Source organism: Schistocerca gregaria, chromosome 1 (genome assembly GCF_023897955.1).
Source record: "Schistocerca gregaria isolate iqSchGreg1 chromosome 1, iqSchGreg1.2, whole genome shotgun sequence".
Lineage (NCBI taxonomy): Eukaryota > Metazoa > Arthropoda > Insecta > Orthoptera > Acrididae > Schistocerca > Schistocerca gregaria.
Window position 1 is genome coordinate 292,972,446 of NC_064920.1, and position 16,685 is coordinate 292,989,130.

The following is a 16,685-nucleotide window of genomic DNA, read 5'->3' on the forward strand; positions in this document are numbered from 1 at the left end:
GTGAAGGTTTTCCGCAGAATCGGAGAGGACAGAAATATATGGAAAACACCAACAAGGAGAAGGGCCAGGATGGCAGAACATCTGTTAATACATCACGGAATAACTTCCATGGTACTAGAAGGAGCTGTAGAAGGTAAAAACTGTAGGGAAAGACAGACGTTGTATACATCCAGCAGATAACTGAGGACGTAGGTTGCAATTGCTACTCTGAGATGAAGAGGTTGGCACAAGAGACGAATTAGTGGCGGGCAGCATCAAACTAGTCAGAACACACACACACACACACACACACACACACACACACACACACACACACACACACAAAAAGATGGTAGCAGATGAAAAAAAATTTCTTTCCTGTGATGTAATTACAATATAACAATTTTCTGATTTTTTTCTTTATTTGTTCCGTGAAACATAGCTTTTAGCCCAAATTAAGGATTCTAAGGGAAGTACCCTATAGGGTTTGAGCAGCGAGTTTTCGAATATCAAAATATGTTACAAAAATGCCCATTCTTTCGATTGAAGTGACTTAGAGGCTTCAATTTTTTACAGCGCCAAGGGACTCTAGGCCTTAGTATGTGACATAAAGTTCATCTTGATATCCCTATCGGTTACTGAAGAAGACAGCCAGACGTACAACGAAGTGAGCCTATAAGATATACGTTTTTTCCGATTCATGTATAGGACCGTAAAAGTAACAAAAATGTACCTACAGGCCGATTCTGCAAGTGGTGATGTTATTATTAGTGATTTTGTTGCTAAAGTCATGAAAGCAATGAGACACGACATTTTAAACACTTTTTAAAAACATAAAAGAATATAAATGTATAAAGACGCTTATTAGCACTCAGGCGGAAATGACAGCGATCTTCCAGGTTTCAGCGAGTGACGGTGGCGAAGGAAGTAGGTCACGTCGTAAGATGGACCAGCTGTCGAATTTTAATCGCGCGCTTGAGGGCCGCGTTAATACTTGAAGCGCGCCTCATCGAGGCTCGAGTTCGCCTGCAATGAGGCTCCGGCGCCAAGTTGGCTGTCGACAGCATAAATATTAATGGCCGCTGGAGGACCGGCCCAGCTGGAAGCGCCGTCTACGTGCATGCCATTAGGGCCGGTACAATATTTAGCAGGCACACGGCGGCCGACGTGCAACTGGCAGTGGAGGTTAATTGATTGCACACTGTGATGTATGAACTGTAATAACTTCTTCTACATCCATTCACTTAATAATAACAATAATAATAATAATAATATTGTGGTTATTATTACTATTCAACTATAGACATGTTCTACGAAGTTACGCAATGTGGAAAACTCCGTAACCGTGTATTAAATGAACAGTTGCAACCTGTCTCTAAATATTTGTTTTTAAGAGATTCTTGGCTCGTCTATAAGGCTTATCTTATGATTAGTGCAGCAATGTGTTCGTCATTGGTGTTCTTTCACTGTGGAGAAAAATCGAATGTAATGAACTGGGTAGCAATTACTGCTGAATATTAAACTACTGCACAAAACGTGTATGACTGTTGTTAAAATTTCACAAAAAAAACCTTCTGTCAGATTTGAGGGCGATTTTGATAAGTCACTGATGTTCAGTTAGACTTCAATATCGATGTCTAAAATCGATGAACAATAATAGTCGGCCAGAGCAATCGCGCTGTCAGCTACTTTTTTAACATCGATGTTAAATGACGGATTCGTGTAATGGCGTGAAAAGTAACATACAAATACATTTAATGTATTTATTATTTAATAAATACGACGATAATTGGCATTACATGTACCCCGAACTTTTGTCTGCAGAATGTATAAATAATATTTTTGGGTAAAGTCGCTCCTTCAGTCTATCGCATAGTTGACAGAGAAAATATCCAGCTTCTAAGAATAGTTTCTCAGAAGATGTATAGGCTATACAGCTCAAACAGTTATCTGGTTTACGCAACTTTGGATAGGTAGTTATGGTGTGATTTCACGTGTCTAATGAATCTTGCTGAAGCTCCACGCGACCTTTCAGATAACAAGTGAGATGTGATGGTAGGTCCGTTTTCCTCCCGATTTACAATTTTCATGTGCTGTTTCATAATTTCCAATCCATAAATCAAATATGGCTTCTTTGATTTCTGTAACATTCGGAGGCATATGGAGAGTGATTTTCTCTCCGTCTGCGAGTGGAACACGAAAGGAAGTTACTAGTTCTGGTACAAGGTACCCTCCAGTATACATCATATGTTGGCTCGAGGAGTATGTATGTAGATGTAGAATGTTCATGCCCCTCCCCCCCCCCCCCCCCCCCCGTTCCTCATCGCATCAACCCATATCTACATATAAGAAGTCGCGTCGGGGATGTGTTGTTCTGGTGACAGTATGAAACCCGTTCTGAAAAATATTAGTTCAAATGGCGAATTAACTGCGGGCAGAGTTAACAAGTAGCCTTTTCCCGCCGTCATCGTAGGTCGATATTTTGCCTTCATTAGCGATATCACGAAATTGCAGAGGCTTTAGTAACATCACTGAAATATCGATGTTCAACACGTTGACAGCCGCACTCACAGTGGTGAATGATCCAACGACAGACCACGTTACGGCGTCACTCGTGACGATCTTCTGATGCTGTAGGCGGGGTCTTGGCAGCCAACGAGTTAAGCTTCCAACAACGATATTTTGTAAATACAGATGGTCATTGAACATTGAGGCAGGTAACACTTCTCTGCAAACGGTGCAAGTAATAATTATGCTGTACTCTACAATACACAAGGTATAAGCCGGCCGTTGTGGCCCAGCGGTTCTAGGCGCTTCAGTCCAGAACCACTAGGCTGCTACTGTCGCAGGTTCGAATCCTGCCTCGGGCATGGGTGTGTGTGATGTCCTTAGTTTAGTTAAGTTTACTTAGTTCTAAGTCTAGGGGACTGATGACCTCAGATAATTTCCATAGCCATTTGAACCATTTTTAACAGGGTATAAACTATGTTGACAATGTACCACGGTGGCGTAGAGAAAATCGAGACGAAAAATTTGATGTGGGACACTTGTGGTCTATCAGTTCGGGAAACAACTTCAGATTAGTCAATAAAAGCCACCTAAGCCACAGTGAAAGCGCGTTGAGGTTTTAAATATTCTCTCGCTCTTATTGTGCATACTGTTAGCCCTAGAGAAAAAATGAATAGGACCTTTTTTTGCAGGATTTTTAATTTAGTTTAGTTTTCACCGGGAAACGTTATCACTAGAGGCCTCGATTTTCGAGTTGCTCAAGAGAAACGTACAAAAGTGATCTCCAAAAGCAGCCCCACCCTGACATCCGCTCCCACCCCCTCCTCCTCCCAGGCTATTCCACTAACGTAATTAATTTTAAAAAAGAAAAAGAATCTTCGGAAACTACATGCAAACCCTAATTACGTTTACAGTTCGATCTAAATTTAACCCTTACAAGCAAGAAGGATAGAGAAATTGTCGATTTTATGGTGTTAAAGTTCACAAAATTGTGAGGCAAAATTTACACAAACGTCAATTTTACAATTTGAAATTACACCAATAAGCCTGTGGCGTAATAATCACTGAACAGAGAACGTCGAATATGGGGAATCATTCGCATAGTCTCAAATTATTGTACAGTGGTAGGATGGAATGCCATGAACAACATATTAGAAATCCTGACCAGGGGAGGGGTGGGTGAGTGTAGGGGTGGGGAAGCATTATATGGTTTTATCGATAATTCGTAAACTACAGCCTCTAGCAAAAAAGTTAAAGTACGTAAATTTCCTAGAAAAAAAGGTCGTATTAGTTTTTCGCTGGGACCAATATTTTTGCGCAAAGAGAGAGAGAGAACACCGAAAATATCGTGTGACGCGCATGAGCTGTACTTAAGGCTTTTTTGTAGGCCAATTTCAGGTAATTTTCCTAACTAATGTGCTATTGTTCGCTTCGATTTGCTCCATCTCACTGAGATCCGTTGTAGGCAGTTGCTGTTCACGCCATGTATAATTCCAGATCTTGGAAAAGAGCGCTCTATTCTTACATTAAACGTTTTATCGATGTAACTTTGAAGAGACGACGACATACAGCATTTAAATATCTCATGGCCACCAGAGTGTATACTTGATAAAAACGAGGCAGTTAAATAACTGGGAAATCTACTAACAAATAATTTCAGTTACTTCGCCAAAATACTTTTCGAAGCACGGCTAGATCGTCAGGGCTTTAGCTGTTATCGAAGGATCAGATTACGAAACCCTGGCGATCTAGCTGTGTACTCGAATATTCTTTGGCTAAGAAATTAAAAGACTATAGACAGATTTTATTAGCAAGTTTTTAGATACTTTTCAAAAAGCATGATTTGGCATATTAGCTGTATGTCATTTCTTTATTGAAATGTATCAATAAAGAAGAAACAAACCGTATAGCTATTGTACCAAAATTAAGATTTTTTAATTTTTTTGTCCAAGGGTCTGCTCTTGACACGTGAACATGCATTGTGAGAAAATATATTCTAATTTGGCCCTCCATCGGTCCGCGTTTGGCGTCGGATTATATCCACGTCATTATCAGGTTCGTTAAAATTAGTTTCGATATATTGCCAGGCATTCTCGTAATTTTCCTACGGTGCTATTTTTGTGAACGAGGTAGTGAAACCTCACTGATATATCAGTTGACATATTGTCTAAATTCTAGAAATTTTCCGATAGTCATTTTGTGTTTTCCACAGTTTCATAATGTAAACACATATTAATGAGGATGGCGTTTATCTGTGCCTAGGAGCATAGGACGGAAAGGTTGAATGATTGCTTAAACAACTTCATTAGCGCTTGCTTGCTTATAGGCAGAAGATTTAGCTTTTTACAAAAGTCTTAATCTCCAATACTAACGAAATGTTCACTGCTAGGCAAGAACAACAGATGAACTACTTACACGACAGGTAGAGGTTGCGATTTGTAAAAGCGGACATCAAAGGTCGGGAGGGGATTGTGTTAGCGACACACCCGCCCATACTGACGAGTAGCCGCTTAAGCACGAAATGACATAGTAGTCGGTCGTGATAATCTGTACCCGTCGCTGAATAGTTCTAAGAAGAATCATCTACCGTAATAAACAAAGTTTATAATTACATCGAAAAGTTCGTAGCTAGAAAGAAACAGCAACCTGAATTAAATTAAAAACCACTATTTAAAACGGTTGTGAATCCTACCTCTCCGCTCATGTCATCCAACCAAAATAAAGTTAAGTGAGGTTCCCGGCAAACTGATTTTACGAGCAGAATGGAATTGCAGTACATAAGATGAAACTCAACTCTACCAGTAAAAGTTAAGACGTTTTCAAGAATGTTTACTGAGTACTTTGAGCCGGCCGGTGTGGCCGTGCAGATCTAGGCGCTTCAGTCTGGAACCGCGTGACCGCTACGGTCGCAGGTTCGAATCCTGCCCCGGGCATGGATGTGTGTGATGTCCTTAGGTTAGTTAGGTTTAAGTAGTTCTAAGTTCTAGGGGACTGATGACCACATATGTTAAGTCCCACAGTGCTCAGAGCCATTTGAGTACTTTGATACAAGGGAGAGTCGTGGTGGTTCATTACAAACTATAAAATTATAAATGAATTATTGTTATTAATTGTTAATTAAGTATTAATTTAAAAATTATAAATAACAGAGTGATTATGATTTATTCGATTTCTTCTTTTTCTTTCCCATGCACGTATTAAATGAATTCACCCTTTCGGATCAACAAGGTGCGCCATCTCTTCCGTGGTCTTCCCCTTCGTCTTGTCCATTCAGTTTAGTACCCAAGATATTGTTTCGGAAGACCATTTCCACGCATTCTATCTTCGGGTTCCCACTACATGTTTAAGTTTAGAGTTTTCTTCTTGTGCATTGAATCAGCTTATATTTAATTTATAAAGTCTTAATTTCTGAAGCGATCTTCAGTGGTGCACCATTTAACACTACGAATAAATCCCATTCCGCAGACTGAATTTTGCTCATATGCTTTTGAGTCGCAACCCAGGTTTCAGATCTATAGGGCATAGTAGGTACTGCCATGGCTTCGTAAAACTCCATCCGCGTCTCTTTCATGGCTAATTTCTAATTGTTCCACAGATTGCGATAAATTTTAATATCTTATTATCAGTTTCATTCTTAAAATGGCTTCCTAAGTCACAGTCGAGATACTGAAAGTGGTTTGCTTGACCCAGTATTACATTAATTATTATAATTTTAGATCTTGTAGGCCATTTTTTCTTGAACGTCGTAATCTTTGCTTTATTCATCCAGATGTTAATTTTATATTTAGAAGCAAACAAATGAAGTCGATAAAAGCGTCTTTGAATATTATCTTTCTTTTCCTGAATTATTATTTGATCAATAACTTTTGAAAACATTACTGGAAAATAACAGCGATCTGATAGCTAATTAAAATACTAATCATTCTCGATCGCAAGGCTTTATTAAAAATTAAAAATTAATAATCTCACGTGTGGTTATTAATTTTTAATACAGCCTTGCCGTCAAGACTGATTAGTATTTGAATTTATTATTTGATCGTTTGCGTATAGTAGAGTATTAAAGCGTTTCTCCCTGTTGATCTGTATACCATAGGTGATATTTTGTTTCCAAGTAGTAAATTGCCGTAGCTGTGCTGGGAAAGAAGCAGAACTTTAAGAGCTAACAGAAAACACGGATGCTCAAATCGTGGCTAAAGCCGGAGATAAGTTTAACGGTAAGTTTTACAAAGGACTTAATAGTGCTCAGAGATAATGGATTGAAATCAGTTGGTGGTGGCGTGTTGCTGTTATAAGTAGCTTTTCTCTTAGAGATAGACACTATGAATGGAGGTTATACTTGATAATCGGAATACATTAGTAATTGGTTAATTTTTCTGCCCCTGACTCAAACGACTGTAAGTTCTAAGTCGATGTTTAACATAAAACGTCGTCCAAAATCATGCTGAATGCTTTGAAAATTATTTGAACAATTTTATATATATATATATATATATATATATATATATATATATATATATATATATATATATATATATATATATATATGCGTTTAAAATCTACTTGATGCCTTCCTAAGAAAAAATCTCCATTCCTTTCGAACTAACTACGTAACCGTAATGCATATATGGCTTAAAATAAAAGAAATTGTATCGAAAGTAATTGATTTATACCAAATAAATTACTAAGAGATGGAACTGACCCTTCTGTATCACACAATACAGGGCAGAACATTGTTGCGGAAGCAATAAAAAATAACATGCCAAATTTAAAAGAACGCAAAGTCACGAAGATTGTCAGAGTTTTGCAGAAGCTCGAAATTTAGCGCGAATTCAATGCCAGGTGCTTTTAATAGTTTCCACAATGAAACTCTGTCTTGAAACCTGGAAGAAAATCTAAACAGATTCTGGTTGTACGTAAAGTACGCCAATGGCAAGATACAATCTATACCTTGATTGCGGGTTAAAACTGATGATAGCGACACTAAAGCGGAATTACTAAATGCTGTTTTCCGAAATTCCTTAAAAAAAGGAAGAGCAAGAAATATTCCAGAATTAGAATGAAGAACTGCTGTCAAAATGAATAATTTAGAAATAGATGTCCTCTGTGCACCGAAGCAGTTTAAAGCACTTAATAAAGGCAAAACTTTCGGGCCAGACTGCATACCACTCAGGTTCCTTTCAGAGTATATTGACAGACTAGCGCCATACTTTGCAATCATATACGATCGTTTGCACGGTGAAAGATCCGAACCAAAACAATGGAAAGTTGCACAGGTCACAGCCATTTTACTCAAGACCGGAAACAGGACTAATTTGCTGAATTACAAAACCATATCACAGACGTCGATTTGCAGTTGGATTTTGGAACATATACTTATTTTTTTATTTGCAACATGCTCCATTACAACTTTTTGTAAGACTACATGGTTCAAACGGCCCTGAGCACTATGACACTTAACATCTGAGGTTATCAGTCCCCTAGACTTAGAACTACTTAAACTTAACTAACTTAAGGACATCACACACATCCATGCCCGAGGCAGGGTTCGATCATGCGAACATGGCTGTCGCACGGTTCAGCACTGAAGTGCCTATAACCGCTCGGCCACCACGGCCGGCAATAATACATGGAGATGTGTGTGTGTGTGTGTGTGTGTGTGTGTGTGTGTGTGTGTGTGTGTGGAATGTAGTGTAATGTTTGTGTTAAATGATGATGATGACGATAATGATGATGATTATGATGATAAGAGATGGGAGAGGATGAAACCCGTTGCCGGCATATTGCCTACTCGTCACGAATAGCAACAAGGGGACCGCGTAGGTTAACGTCAACTGTGTCACGTGTTCCCAACTCATGAGACACCAAGGAGACGTTTGATATTGTAAGTAGGCTGTTTAGGTTTTTGCATTGGTAACGCCACGTAGCGCTCTGTATGAAAATTACTGGCTGTGCTGTGTGCAATCTGTGGCTGGTTGGCATTGTTGGAATATACGCTATTGTAGTGTTGGGCAGTTGGTTGTTAACAGCGCGTAGCGTTGCGCAGTTGGAGGTGAGCCCCCAGCAGTGGTGGATGTGAGGAGTCAGATGGCGGAGTTTTGAGAGCGTATGATCTGGACGTGTGTCCATCAGAGACAGTAAATTTGTACGACTGGATGTCATGAACTGATATATATATTACGACTTTTGAACACTATTAAGGTAAATACATTGTTTGTTCATTATCAGAATCTTTCATTTGCTAACTATGCCTATCAGTAGTTAGTGACTTCAGTAGTTAGAATCTTTTATTTAGCTGGCAGTATTGGCGCTCTCTGTATTGCAGTAGTTTGAGTAACGAAGATTTTTGTGAGGTAAGTGATTCATGATAGGTAGAGGTTATTGTTAGTCAGGGCCATTCTTTTATAGGGATAATTAAAAGTCAGATTGCGTTGAGCTAAAAATATTGTGTGCCAGTTTAGTGTTGATCAGATTAAGTAAAGAGAGTAATCTCTGAGTACGTTCAGTTTTGCTCAGCTGTTTGAAAAGCAAGTAATATAAGAGGTTTATCAGCACAGTCATTCAAAAAATTTTCTAAGGGGACGTTTCAATATTTAAACCAGGGCATTGGTGATCAGGAACTATGCTCCACCATAGGCTTTTCCATTGCTGGGTAAATATTGTCAGTGAAAATTTTTTCCCACCTCCAGTATTCGAGTTGGCTAACCACTGAGTCAAGAACCACCACAAAAGCGTGCGTTAGCGACTATTTTTTTCTCCTCCCCATTCAGATGCCTTTTTTTCTCAGGATACATTATTTTCTAAACAGGAAAGGGAAGTATAAACTTGATTTACAAAACAACCAATTACGAAATTAGCAGGTAACGTCAGAAAATACAAACGGGGGAAACGGACCGTTCCTTTTAAGAAGACGGAAGAAAGGAGTTATGGGATACGAGTTTGTGTAGGTCGCCTCCGGCTCGATGGCAGGGTGGAGGCGGAGTGGTCGAAGACAGGTGGCCTGAACAAGGCGTCTCCACCCCCACCAACAAACCGGATTGTTCTTCAACAGTGGGAAGCAAGAAGGTGCATAAGACACCAATGTAGGCCTGCGCTGTGATAGTGCCACGCAAAACAAATTGGAAATTTGTAGTGGTTAGTTCTTATGGGACCAAACTGCTGAGGTCATCGGTCTCAAAGCTTACGCATTACTTAATCTAACTCAAACTAACTTACGCTAAGGACAACATACACACCCATGCCTGAGGGAGGACTCGAACCTCCGACGGGGGTAGCCACGCGAACCGTGACAAGCCGCCTTAAGCTGCACGGTTACCCCGAGCGGCACGCAAAACAACAAGGGGTGCAATCCGCTTCGATCAAAAACACGACCACAGCATAAGACCACCGCCTCCGAATTTCACTGTTGGCACTACACACGCTGGCAAATGACTCACCTGACATTCGCAATACCCACACCCTGCTATCGGATCGCTACATTGTGTGCCGTGATTCGTACTCCACACTATATTTTTCCACTGTTTACGCTCCTTACACCAAGCGAGACATCGTTTGGCATTTACCAGCGTGGTTGTGCGGCTTATGAGCAGCTGCTCGATCATGAAATCCAAGTTTTCTCACCTCTCGCCTGTCATAGTACTTGCAGTGGATCCTGATGCAGTCTGGAGTTCCTGTGTTGATGGTCTGGATAGGTGTCTGCCTATTACACATTAGTCAACTCGCGAGATCAGCCCTGTACGCTTTTGTGCTGTACGTGTCCCTTCACGTTTCCACTTCACTATCACATCAGAAACAGTGGACCTAGGGATGTTTAGCAGTGTGGAAATTAAGTGTACAGACGTATGACACAAGTGACATCCAATGAACTGACCACGTTCGAAGTCCATAAGTTCCGCGGAGCACCCCATTCTGCTATCTCGCGATGTCTAATGGCTACTGAGGTCGCTGGTAAGGGGTACCTGGCAGTAGGTGGCAGCAAAATGCAAGTGATATGAAGAATGTATGTTTTTGGGGGTGTCTGGATACTTTTGATCACATAGTGTACCTGGAAATGGCCGGCCGTTGTGGCCGAGCGGTTCTAGGCGCTTCAGTCTGGAACTACGCGACCGCTACGGTCGCAGGTTCTAATCCTGCCTCAGGCTTGGATGTGTGTGATCTCCTTAGGTTAGTTAGGTTTAAATAGTTCTAAGTTCTAGGGGACTGATGACCTCAGATGTTAAGTCCCATAGTGCTCAGAGCCATTTGAACCATTTATTTTTTTGTACCTGGAAATGTTTTATTGTTTTTTACAGACATAACGTTTCTACACTGCACATCGTGGACTTGGCGCTAAAGGCATAAACATTGTAGACAAGAGATCAACTGTCGTACTTCCTAAGACTGCTGTCGGAGTATCTCTTCCCAGAGCATAGGCGGAAGTTTCGATAGCCGAACTAAGCGTCGCAGCGCGCCGCTCGCATATTCTCGCCAGCAGTGAAACTTGCAAACGAGGCAGGCAACGCAGCATTGGTGATTGCCTGGACCCGTGCTGCTTAGTGAAAGTCGTCCAGTCCTTCAAGACTGCAGCAAGTGCATAACTGCACGCTCTGCTGTACCCGGCACATTTTCAAGACCCGCTACCGGTCCACGGTTTCAGTGTCTAAAGGCAATGCGTGATCGCTGTAATCGTTCTTCTGTATTTTGTATCTGTCCTTATCAGTTGTTGATAATGTTCATGTTTCCATACACCAATAGATCTTATCTTTTATGTTTTTTCTTGTCCACCCTCCCTCTCCCCATCACCAGATGGATTCCTTTCCTTCGATGCTGTCTACTTATCTTAAAGGGACCGCCGCCTATTTTCAACGTCAACGTGCAATATTAACTCTCAGGCAGCAGGTGGCACCACTAGCATTGAAGGGTATATAAAGCAGTACGAGGGGACGTTGAAAACAGTGCAGTCGTTGTAGTATTGCCGAAACGGAGCGATTTATCTGACCTTCCGAAAGGGCACGATCATTGGCTTTCGGGCCAAGAGTGGAAGCATTTCCGAGACCGCTAAATGTGTAAAAATGTTCGATTGCCGCCATGGTTGAAGGATATCGTGCATAGCAACATGGCTCCATTCAAAAACATCGCCGAAATAACTGTATTTCACCACGTCCCGTAGATTACAGGGATAATGTGGATGCGCGAATAGACGTGCAGATGTTGAGCAACTGACCACCCATATGACCCAAGAGGCTACCAGCACTGACTCCTCAACGACCTTTTAATGGATGTTGATGCGTATGGCCTCTGCAGAAAGTGCTTGGTTCATGCAAAGCTGCTCATCGCCGACGAAGACTGGAATTCGCATGCCAACATCGCAAATGGACATCCGCTGAGTGGCGACGGGAGGTCTTTTCCAGTGAATCATGTTTGCCTCTCAATTGTAAATACGGTCGTTGGTGTGTAGCACGCTGCAATAGTCGTCGTAAGGGTCCAGGTGAGTGTTGTGGTTTAGCGAATTTTTTTTGTGGCATTGCCTGCCTGGGTGTTCTCGTCATTCTGAAAGACATAATGATCAACACAACCATGTATCTATCCTTTGGGAGCATGTCCACTCCTACATCCAGTTCGTTTTCTCTCTGCACAATGGCGTCAACCAGCAGGACAATGCAACGTGTCACATTGCTCGCACTGTACGTGCGTGTCTCTAAGAGCACCAGAATGAGTTTCTAGTACTCTCCTGACCACCAGACTCACAGGATTTATACAAAGTCGAGAATTTACGGGACCATCTCGATCGGTGTGTTCGCGCCATTGGTCCTCAACCGAGAAACGTAGTGCAGCTGGCCACGCCATTGGAGTCCGAATGGCTCCACATCCCCGTCAGCACCTTCCAGAACCTCACTGGCTTCCCGTACGTCTCGTAACAGTCGGCGCTGCAAAAGTGTAATTACTCCGACTCCTAATATGTTACTAGCCATAATCGTGTTACAGTGGTTTGAGGAGCATAATAGTGAATTTCCGTTGATGTCTTGGTCTCCAAATTGGCCTGATCTAAACCCGATGGAACACATCAGGGCCGCTATTGGGCGCCAGCTCCACGCTCACAAACTGCCGAGTTCTGATTTGCGGAAACTGTGTGACCAGTGCGACATACCTCCGGAAATCTACCAAAGATTTATCAAATTTGTGCCACACCATTTGGCTGCTGTGTTGCGTTCCAAATGTGAACCAACAGGTCTCCGTGTTTTAGCTCATCAGTGTGTATTTGTAAAAACTTTTGTGTTTAAATAAATGTGCAAACTATTTTGCCTTCTTTTGAATTGTTGCTATGAGGTTGCTTCCTTTCAAAACATCTTGAATAGATTGTCTTTCTGTCTTGCTGGACTTGGTTAGACTTCCCGAAGTCATATTTTTGTCCATAATCAGCAATTTCCACCATTCTGAGCCATACAGATGCACACTTCAAACGACTGTCTAGAGTAACCGTTTCTTTCTTCTCTATACTAAACGATTTGTTGACTAATAGTTTTCTCAATTACTGAAAATATATTTTTCTGTTGGTATATTTTTTGTTTCTCATGCAACACTGGTTGTCGCCTGTAACCAATGAACCAAAATAACAATATTAATCATTCGAGAATGGAATTTTCACTCTGCAGCGGAGTGTGCGGTGATATGAAACTCCCTCGCAGATTAAAACTGTGTGCCGGACCTAGACTCGAACTCGTGAACTTTGCCTTTCGTGGACAAGTGCTCTACCAACTGAGCTACCCAAGCACGATTCAGGCCCCTCCCAACAGCTTTACTTCTGCCAGTACCTCGTCTGCTACCTTCCACACTCCACAGAATTTCATAATAATACGGATTCCCTGTACATAACGGGTTCAATAGATCTAAACTATGCAGAATTTCGGTACATTCGTAAATATACTCCACCACAAAAATAGAAAACGATGTTGGAGACTGAGATTTGAGTTGAAGGGAAGGAAAAAGTGGAAGATCACGTTTTAACGCCGCGTCGACGACGTCATTATAGACGGAGTACAAGTTCGGATTACGAAAGGATGGAGAACGGTCTCAGGTTTCACTTTAAGAGATTTACTAGCGCAACTAAAAATAAAATTCAGGATGATCGGATGTGCACTGTCCAATTTTTTACCACCTCGGTCGGTGCCGGGGCGGTATAGGAATTTTAGCAACAGTGATTCCAAAACGCAAGATAAATACAACAAAGTCTTATTGATATGAGTGTGAATTATCCGGCTTGCGTATTATCATTTCACAGTTGGCCATTATTGAAAAAGGAACCGTATTTTCGTTTAGAGTACAAATTTCTGGTTGTGAAAACGTAGATGACGATCTCTATGAACCCTGACTTGAGCAGCTCTGTGAGGCGGATAAGGACAGAGAACGAATACCAAACGTTCGAGGAACCCGTAATGCGTACTGCCCAGTCACACTAATGTGACCACTTGTCTAAAGCCTGATAACAACCTTTTGCAGCACGGACGTGCAGAAAGATAGTCAGTGAGGTTCTGGGAGGTACCGATAGAGATGGGGAGCCACGCCGACTCCAGTGCCGCGCCAGCTGCGCTATGTTTCTCGGTTTGAGGATCCATGGTCTCCCGGGATTTAGATCCAGATAACTGGATTTAAATCCGGGGAGTTTGGTGGCCAGGAGAGAACGGTAAACTCGTCGTGGTGTTCTTCGAACCACGCACGTACATTGTGACCTGTGGACAAGTTGCGTTATCCTGCTGGCAGATGCCATCGTGCCGAGAAAAACAAACTGCGTGTAGGGCTTGACATGGTCCCCAATGATAGATGCTTACATATCTTGATACATTGTGCCTTACAGAAAGACGAGATCACCCAGAGACTGCCACAAAAACATTCCCCAGACCATAGAGCTCCCTCCTCCGGCCTGAACCCTTTTGACGATTGCTGCAGGGTATTTGCTTTCAGACGTTTCATGCTACACAAGCCAACAACCATCTGTCATTTGAAAAAGCCACCTGCCGCCGATCAGTCAGCGCCATGTTCCGGACCTGGTGTGTGAATTTTAGCCTTCGTCGCCGACGAACAATAGTCAGTGTGGATGCCTGAACCAGGCGGCTACTGCGGTTGCCCATACGCATTAAGTTTCGCTGAACGGTCGCTGAGGAGACACTGTTGGTAGTGTAGGTTGCTCATCAGTTGCATGCCGATTCGCCTGTGCACCTCTCTGTCCGCATCAGTCGTTCACCGCTGTCACCGCAGTTGCCTCGGCGCCGGTTTTGAACAGCGTCATTTTGCGATGCACGGTTTAGTTTAACCCACGGCGGCACGCGACAGTTTACAGACATAGCCGTTTAGGAAATGCCTCCACCGTTGGGCCGAAAGCGAATGATCATGCCCTTCTGGACGGTAGATAAGTCACTCCGTTGTCGCATTGCGACAATGGCTGCACTGTTTTACGCGTCTCTCCGGTACGCTTTATATACCCTCCACGTCTCGTGTTTCCACCAGCCGTCTGAGTGGTTATTGCACGTTGACGTGAAATACAGGCGATGGTCACAGTGTGACTGGAACGTGTATCCACTGCTAAAAATCTCACAAGGGCACCGAACCTATTCATCATCACCGATTTCCTCCAAATCTATGGTATATACAGGGATTAGGCAGAAACGGAAGTGACAGAAGTGTGAGCTACAGAAGGCCAAGCGTTTAGAAAAAACTTCGTTTTTGGCGCTGGTCAGGAGTGACATGAGCAGTTTGTGTTAGGTTAGTTTCCAGGCGAAGGTCGGCGCAGCGGAAAGGCTGCAGAGCGATAAGCCGGAGGACGTGGGCTCGAGCCCCTACGCATAAACTTTCTTCAATTTTTACGTTACTTACATTGCAAATAAAAACAATATATTGTATTTTTTATATTTTCGTAAAAGCCATGAAAAACAAAAGCAAAGGAAAATTTGGGATTGTAAATAATTTTCCAGGAAGGGATTGTAAGGCATACGCGAGAACACGAGAAATTCGTGTATAAAATTCGATACTTTTGTTATTTTACGGCTAATGTTTTACACGTGCTGTGGTGATATTCACCGTATAGACAGGAAAGGCAGCAATTTTCTCAACATATTGTGCACATTGTAAACGTTGCATTTTTACAATTGCATGGTTGTTTTAAGGTTTCTATAGAAAATCAAACCTGCTTTATAAGAATTTTTAACATCATAAATTAGTATGTAAAAAATTTGCCTCAGTAGCGTCCGCGCCTAACGACCGCTTTCCACGAAGTGAGGCCGGGGCTGTTCTTCAGCTAAGTAACGTAGCTTGACATGGTACCACGGTACTTTAGCTTTTTATGTTTGACCTTGCCTTACTCTGGCATGTATTCTTTATTTTATGCTTCTGAAGAAGGCTAGATTACTCTAGGTGAAACCTGGGTAATGATCAGTAACATTTCGCCACTGAGGCGGATTTTTTGACATATTAAACCTGATTTATATTCATAAAATGTTCTCTCTCATCGCACTGTTTGGCAGTGAATCATACGTAATGCATCATTTTATAAAACACTGGCGAAGATAGCTCATGATGTACAATGAAATGTATTTTGATACAGTCTTCTCGGGATGTGATGTCTTTCATCTTCTCTGTGAGATAAGAAAAGTTTTATAGTTGATTGATCAAATTCTTTCTCTGACGATAAAAAGAGACATCGGAATGTCGCATCAGCGTAGTGAATTTGGGGGACACATTTTAATACTGCAAAGTGACATTCCTTCTTCAACTTGAAAAATCTCGTCGTACAATTACCGATTTGTTTGTGTTCCACAAGAATCATTTAACAAAATAAGTTTGTTCTCCTACACGCAGGACTTCACCACATCAATCAAAAAATTTTCGTATGAGGCTGTTTCACGTTTCCTGGGTTTTGACGAAGTAATGACAACATTCCTACATTTCGCTGTGTATTCATCCACCGTCTTTTCAGTCCACTCTTGTAGGAATACGTATTACACTGTTGGTAGTAATTTTGCAGAAATGTTTATAGCATATTTCAGTGTTCAAATGTGTGCGAAATCTAATGGGACTTAACTGCTAAGGTCATCAGTCCCTAAGCTTACACACTACTTAACCTAAATTATCCTAAGGACAAACACACACACCCATGCCCGAGGGAGGACTCGAACCTCCGCCGCACAGTCCATAACTGCAGCGCCTTTGACCGCTCGGCTAATCCCGCAAGG

At 41.9% G+C, this 16,685-nt stretch overlaps 1 protein-coding gene across 4 annotated transcripts in view; it reads right to left on the bottom strand.

Annotated features, from left to right (window-relative positions):
• Window positions 1-16,685, bottom strand: part of LOC126341697 (carboxypeptidase M) — a 532,258-nt gene that overhangs the window by 233,037 nt on the left and 282,536 nt on the right. The gene's annotated exons all lie outside the window — the stretch shown is intronic.